Here is a 7,735-nt window from a genome sequence, read left to right on the forward strand (position 1 = left end):
ATTCACCCTTTTTAAAAAATTTATTATCTAACCCATTTTTGAGCGAATTTAATCATTTTGCCACCACTACATCCAAACAAAAGAAGTGTTACACGTCCGAATAAATAAATAAATATACATCCCAAAGCACAACATGTCAAAATCAGTAAAAGCTGTAGTAATAAAATAGGATTCTTCGTAGCTATAATATGAGTTCACACACATACTATGTGAAAGGTGAGCAGAATGGGATATAGATCCTAAGTATGCTTCGTGGATAGTTCAGAAGATTTTAGGCCAAGAATTATTTATAAGAAGCAGAATATACACTGCTTGATATGCAACAAATAGTCGTGTTCTCAGTTAAGAAGGTTTATTAGAGGATGCACCAAATAGTCCTAAGTAGTAGTTATTAGCTTTGTAGTAGTTGAGAAGCTGAAGAGTAAAGGATTATGATGATGCACCAAAGCTGGGGCTTAATGTCCAGCTAGTACTTTCTTTTTGTTTTTATTGAGCTGTTCAGTTTTGGTGAATTAAAAAAAAATAGGATTTTCCTTCTTGCCTTTCACTTGGTTCATATACCATATTACTAATATTTAGAAGCAGCAGTTTGAGTGTACCAACACTGCATCATAAAATAGTACCAAAGGCAACATGAAGTGTACACTAAGTTTGGATCCTCTTTAGACCAATTTCATTGGCTATTCAACACGTGGAGGCCACTTAATATCCACGTAAAGTGCATTATATGGCTTTTAGTAGTCTTCAAAAGTGAAATTAGGACACAATTCCTCTGCAATTTCTTCTTCTCCGGCCTTCGCTCCCCATCTTTGTGTATGTTTCTCAATTCTTCTGGGCTTTTATTCCTTCTTTTTTTCTTTTAGTGTTTAACCTACATCTTTGATTTTTGCCCTTCTTTTCTGTCTCCTAATTTTGCTTGCTATTAATCTTCCATTGAATATTAATTTTTCCATTCTTTTTAACAATTTCTTGCTAGATTTTAACATACATGTCCAGAATTATATCTGATTTTTAATTATATGTTTGGAATACTGAGTCTTATGAAGAGAGTGCACCGGACGGTCTAATAAGCGCTATTTTGTCACAGAACACCATTGAAGCTATGTCTCAGAGGGCTTTTCCTTCCCTCAAATCCTCTTTTCCAACGTGGGAATCTATAAGCTTTTTTCAAATTAATTTAATTTGGTTCAATTTCTTCATACATGCTTGCCTTATGATGGCTAAGTGTCACAACCCGCACTTTGAGGTTGTGACTTCAGTCAGTACCGGTGATAAAAGGCTCTTTTGAGTCTCTGACGTAGCCATGTCAACTCAGAAAACTTGGGCTTTTTAATTTTAAGCATATATAAGGGGTGTATAGGTATTGAAAGCTCAACCTGCCTCCCCCATACGTGCTGCCACCAAATCGTATCTAATGAGCGACCTTGAGGGGAACCTCAAGGGCCTGTCTGGATGACTCAAAGGAGTGTCCTAGGTATCAATACGAGTTAGGGAACTCTATGGACGACGCGACGCCTTCGGGCTAGCATTGGGCACCAAACGGGCGCTGGAGGTTGATATGTGGGACGGGTATGCCTGCGGGCTGCTGAAATGTTGGACAAAGACCTCTGTGCCGATTGGATACTTGATGCACCTATCGTAGGGGAATCATATGTCGACTTGCGAGCATGGCTTGTGTTCAGCCATGCGAGCAAGGGTCCGTTGGCCTAAACATGCAGTTGTGGGGCGACACTGCACTAGACGGGATGGAAGTGTGTCGTGAGGGCTATGTATGGGCATGGCACGAAAGACGCACATGACAATGGCCAAGGATTAAAGGTTGCCTTACTCGGGCGAGGCGCAAGTTGGGTGCGGATGCACGAGGCGAGTGTCAAGCTTGAGGATTGGGCTGTGTACACGAGAGCGATGCTCAGTCTTAGGCGAAGGACAAGACATGTCCTTAACCAACCGTCAGGGCGCTCATGGATTATGATCCTAAGACGAGAAGTACCACGACATGTTGAGGCCAGGATCCTAGACCTCTTACGGGCGGCACAAGTTAGAGCATGCCTTCCAAGCAGACTGTAATGACCCGGTCGGTCGTTTCGAGAGTTATAGCCCCGTTTCTGCTTCCTTTATGCTTTTAAGCTATTTTATGATATACCGGGTTAGTTGATTCTGGTTCGGAGTGATTTCGGAGTCGATTGAGACACTTAGTCTCCTATTTAGAAGTTTAAGTTGAAAAAGTCAACCGGATATTGACCTATATGTAAACGATTTAGGATTTGAATTTTTATAGTTCTGTTAGCTCCGTTAGGTGATTTTGAACTTAGGAGTGCATCCGGAATGTGATTTGGAGGTCCGTAGTGGAATTAGGCTTGAATTGGCAAAATTAAAAATTTGACAATTTTCGGTCGACAGTGAAAAATTTGATATCGGGGTCGGAATGAATTTCCAGAAGTTGGAGTAGGTTCGTGGTGTCATTTATGACATGTGTGTAAAATTTGATGTCATTCGGACGTGGTTTGGTATGTTCGGCGCTGTTTGTGGAATTCGGAAGATTTGAAGTTCTTAGGCTTGAATCCGAGGGTAATTTGGTGTTTTGATATTGTTTTAAGTGATTTGAAGGTTCGACTAAGTTTATATGTTGATATATGACTTGTTGGTATTTTTGATTGAGGTCCCGAGGGCCTCCGGCGTGTTTCGGATGGTCGACAGATTGGTTTTTGGTGTTTGAGATCTGCTGGTGTGAATTCTGCTTATGTTTCCGCACCTGCGGAAGAGGAGTCGCAGGTGCGAGGCCGCAGGTGCGCTTGGGAAGTTCGCAGGTGCGGACAGTGCTGGGCTAGGCAGGATGCGCAGGTGCGAGAAGTCTGTCGCATCTGCGAGCCCATAGGTGCGAGACTTGGAGCGCATATGTGGAAAAAGTGAGGTCAAAGCTGGAGCGTAGGTGCGAAGGATTGGCCGCACTTGTGAGCCCGCAGGTGCGAGGCCTAGGCGCAGGTGCGGAGGCGGAAGAATTAAGTGAGTTTTGAAGCTTTTGGGAGTGATTTTGAGGAGGGATTTAAGGGGATATCAGTGAGGTAAGTTGCTTGAACCCTAATACTCGTATATATGGTGATTTTCCTTTGGTTAATCATGTAATTAGTGGAAATTAGGGGTGAAAATGAGGGGTTAGGGCTTGGGATTTTAGAAAGTTTGATTTAAGGATTTGAGGGACCAAACAAGGTCGGATTTTGATAAATTTTATATGTATGGACTCGTGAGTGAATGGGCTTTCTAGTTTTATAAATTTTGTCGGATTTCGAGACGTGGACCCGGGGGCCGGGTTTGAGCCGATTTCGGATTTTTTTGTCTAACTTGGTAGTTTTTCTTATGGAATTCATTCCTTTAGCATAAATTGATGGTATTGTGCTGATTGTGAATAGATTCGGAGTATTTGGAGGCCTAATCGAGGGGCAAGAGCATCGCGGAGTTGGGATTTGATCGGTTTGAGGTAAGTAAGGATTGTAAATTTAGTCCTTAGGGTATGAAACACCGGATTTCGTATCATTCTACTATTTTGAGGTGACTCACATGCTAGGTGACGGGCGTGTGGATGTGCACCATTGGGGGATTGTGACTTGGTCTGTCCCGTAGCAACTGTAAAGTTGCATATTTTGTTGAAACTATATAATACTTATGAGTTTTAGAAATGCGTTTCTGTAAATTGGGCAGAATTCCATGTTTGGGCATTGTGCCAGTGTTGTTTGGACCCTTAGGGTCCTTTTTCTTACTATCCTCTCAATGTTTTCGATTGAAAATCTATACTTAGTCATGGTTATACCTTTTTACTGCATAACTCAATTTTATTACTCTATTTTGATGCATATAAAATGTTGTTTTGGGCTGAGTACCCTGTTATTTACTGAGAACCCGAGTGGCATGAGAGGTTTATGACTGAGTGAGGCCGAGGGCCTGATTTGTGGCTGCAGGCCGCAACATGTTTGATATAGGCCGAGGGCCTGATTGATTTATGCAATGATTTGGTTTGATATAGCGCTTAGGCTGAAGGAACCCCTCCGGAGTCTGTACATACCCCCAGTGAGCGCAGGTACTTACTGAGTGCGAGTGCCGAGTATCGAGTGCCGAGTACTGAGTGACTGGGAGGCATGAGTGATTGTGAGGTATGCCCGAGAGCCTGTATACGAGTGATTGTGAGGTTTGCCCGATTTGCCCGAGGGGCTGTATACGAGTGATGTTGCCCGAGGGGCTGATTATGATTTCATTATTTTTGCTCACCTTTGTATTGAGCCTTCGTCTGAAAAAAAACAGTTGAAAAAAAAATATCTTTAAATGATTTTTACTGGAACTGGGTTTAAACGAGATGATTTGATTCAAACAATAATTTTTAAAGCATGTTGTATTTTACCGAGATTTCATGATATGAACTTTATATGCTTTATTGCTCGTCACTACTGATCAGCCTTTATTTACTATTATTACTTACTGAGTTGGCGTACTCATGTTACTCCTTGTACCTTATGTGCAGATCCATGTGTAGTTGGACACGGTAGCGGCTGTTGACTATTCCAGTTGCATATTTTCTCGGGGATAGCAAGGTAGCTGCCTGGCGATCACAACCTTGCTCTTCTCCATTTTATCTTCCTTTAGTTGTATTTAGCTCTTTTCCCTACTATGTTAGTCTCATGTAGTAGATGCTCATGACTAGTGACACCCCGATGTCGGAATTTTCTTTTCCGCACTTTTGTTCAATTTGAATTTCTTACGAAGTTTTATTGTTAAATAGCTGAAAGTTATCTTTAAAAATGAAAAGATTGGTTTGTTTTGGAAATGAGTCGGCTTGCCTAGTTCCACGATAGGTGCCATCACGACAGGGTTGGTTTGGGTCGTGATAAATTGGTATCAGAACCTAAGTTACATAGGTCTCACGAGTCATGAGCGGGGTTGAGTAGAGTCTTGCGGATCGGTACAGAGACGTCTGTACTTATCTTCAAGATACTGCAGAACCCTTAGATAGCTCCACATTCTTGAATTCTTGTCGTGTGAATCTGTTGATTCTAGTAACTAAACATCCGTTCTTTCATTCTCTCACAGATGGTGAAGACTCGTACTACTAGTCCGGAGGGCCAGCCACCAGTACCACCAGCCAGGGCCGCGAGAGGCCGAGGCCGCGGTAGAGGCCGCGGTAGGGGCAGAGGTGCAGCCCACACCGCAGTTGGGGTAGTACCTCCAGATCTACCAGTTGCCCCATATCAAGACCAGATTCCAGTTGTTGATGCACCGGCTTAGGCAGCACCTGTGCCTATTGTGATTCCAGGTCTTCAGGAGGCCTTAGCTCAGATTCTTACACCGTGTACCGACCTTGCTTAGGCGGTCTCTATCTCGAAGGTCGCAGCCACTTCTCAGGCCGGGGGAGGCACAAGCACTCAGACTCCCGTCGCTCGCACACCCGAGCAAGTTGTTCAGGGACCCCAGACACAAGGGGCACCACCAGCCCAGTTAGTTGCAGCTGCACAGGATTATGTGGTTCTTGCTATGCCTGTGGATGATCAGCGTAGGTTGGAGAGGTTTGGGAGACTCTAGCCGCCACCTTTCAGTGGCACATAGAGAGAGGATGCTCAGGACTTCTTGGACAGGTGACAGAGGATACTCTGCACTGCTGGTATTCTGGAGACTTGTGGGGTCTCAATCACTACTTTTTAGTTTTTCGGGGCAGCACTCAGATCGTGGGAGACTTACGAGAGGCGTAGGCCTGTTGGCGCAGCACCCCTTAGTTGGCAGCAGTTCTCCGTGGTCATTTTGAAGAAGTTCGTGCCTCGGTCACACATAGAGAAGCTGTGCATACAGTTTGAGCGGCTTCACCAGAGTGATATATATGTGATGCAGTATGAGATGCGATTCTCAGAGTTGGCCCGTCATGCTAACTGGTTGGTTCCCACGGACAGGGAGAGGATCATAAGGTTTATTGATGGTCTCACTTTTCAGCTACAGCTGCTTATGACCAGAGAGAGGGTGTCTGGTGCTACTTTTGATGAGGTTGTTGAAATTGCTCAGCAGATTGAGATGGTTCGCGGTTAGTATAGGGTTGAGAGCGAGGCCAAGAGGCCTCGTGGTCAGGGTGGATTGAACGGTGCTCCTTTTGGGGGTCAGTTTTAGCACGGTAGAGGTCGTCATTTCAGACAGGCTCAGTCAGCTCGACCATTTCACCGTGGTGCATCATCTGGCCATCGTTCTCACAGTTCTCATGGGCCACTCATCACTCGGTGCCCTTCCAACTCAGAGTTCGTCCCGTGCTCAACTAGTTTAGGGCTCCTCCATGCCAGGTTCTTCTACCAGTTATCCCGGCGCTAGGAGTTCTCTTCAGTTCCCGCCACAAACACCAGGGAGTGGTTTTGAGTGTGGGGACTATAGGCATATGTGGAGGTAGTGTCCTCATCGTCATGGAGGTCTATCTCAGCAGACGAGTCAGCCTTCGACTTCAGCACCAATTACTTCACCATCCACCCAGTCAACTCGGGGTGGAGGACAGTCAGCTAGGGGTCGCCCTAAAGGGGGAGGCAGATCAGGGGGTGGCCAGGACCATTTTTATGCCCTCCCAGCCAGACTAGATGTTATTTCTTCAAATGTTGTGTTTACAGATAGTGTCTCAGTTTGTTACAATGATGCCTTTGTATTATTTGACCCTGGTTCCACGTATTCATATGTTTCCTCATATTTCGCCCATTTTCTGGATATTCCCCGTGAGTCTTTAGTTTCATCTGTTCATGTATCTACTCCTGTGGGAGATACTATTGTTGTGGATCACGTATATCGATCATGTGTGGTGACTATTGGGGGTCTAGAGACCCAAGTGGACCTTTTGCTGCTCAGTATAGTTGACTGTGATGTAATATTGGGTATGAATTGGTTATCTCCATGTCATGTTGTTCTAGATTATCATGCAAAAACTGTGACATTGGCGATGCCGGGATTTTCGAGGGTTGAGTGGAGCGGTTCTATAGATTATGTACCTAATAGGGTGATTTCATACTTAAAGGCTCAGCGAATGGTTGAGAAGGGTTATCTATCCTATTTGGCTTTTGTGAGGGATGATAGTGCAGAGGCTCTTACTATTGATTTTGTTCCAATAGTACATTATTTTTTGGATGTGTTTCCTGCAGACCTGTCGGGCATGCCGCCTGATAGAGATATTGACTTTGGTATTGATTTGGTGTCGGGCACTCAGCCCATTTCTATTCCACAGTTTCGTATGGCACCGGCGAAGTTGAAGGAGTTGAAAGAGCAATTTCAGGAACTCCTTAATAAGGGGTTTATTCGACCTAGTGTGTCACCTTAGGGTGCACCGGTTCAATTTGTTAAGAAGAAGAATGGTTTTATGAGAATGTGCATTGATTACAGGAAGTTAAATAAGGTCACAGTCAAGAACAAGTATCCTTTGCCTTGTATTGATGATTTATTTGACCAGCTTCAGGGAGCGAGGGTGTTCTCCAAGATTAATTTGAGGTCCGGTTATCATCAGCTGAAGATTCGGGGTTCGAATATTCTTAAGACAGCTTTCAAGACCCGTTATGACCATTATGAGTTCTTGGTGATGTCTTTTGGGCTGACCAATGCCACAACAATATTTATGCATTTGATGAACAGTGTATTCCATCCCTATTTGGACTCATTCATTGTTGTATTCATTGATGACATCCTGGTGTACTCTCGTAGCCAGGAGGAGCACGCTCAGCATTTGAGGATTGTATTACAG

At 44.2% G+C, this 7,735-nt stretch overlaps 1 long non-coding RNA gene across 1 annotated transcript; it reads left to right on the forward strand.

Moving 5' to 3' along the window:
• Nucleotides 1-226: 226 nt before the first annotated feature.
• On the forward strand, nucleotides 227-6,705 carry LOC138904219 (uncharacterized). Its single transcript, XR_011413411.1, has 3 exons — nucleotides 227-813; nucleotides 4,511-4,580; nucleotides 5,077-6,705. It is a non-coding gene; the product is annotated as an uncharacterized lncRNA (long non-coding RNA).
• Nucleotides 6,706-7,735: the final 1,030 nt, after the last annotated feature.

This window comes from Nicotiana tomentosiformis, chromosome 2 (genome assembly GCF_000390325.3).
Source record: "Nicotiana tomentosiformis chromosome 2, ASM39032v3, whole genome shotgun sequence".
Classification (NCBI taxonomy): Eukaryota; Viridiplantae; Streptophyta; class Magnoliopsida; order Solanales; family Solanaceae; genus Nicotiana; species Nicotiana tomentosiformis.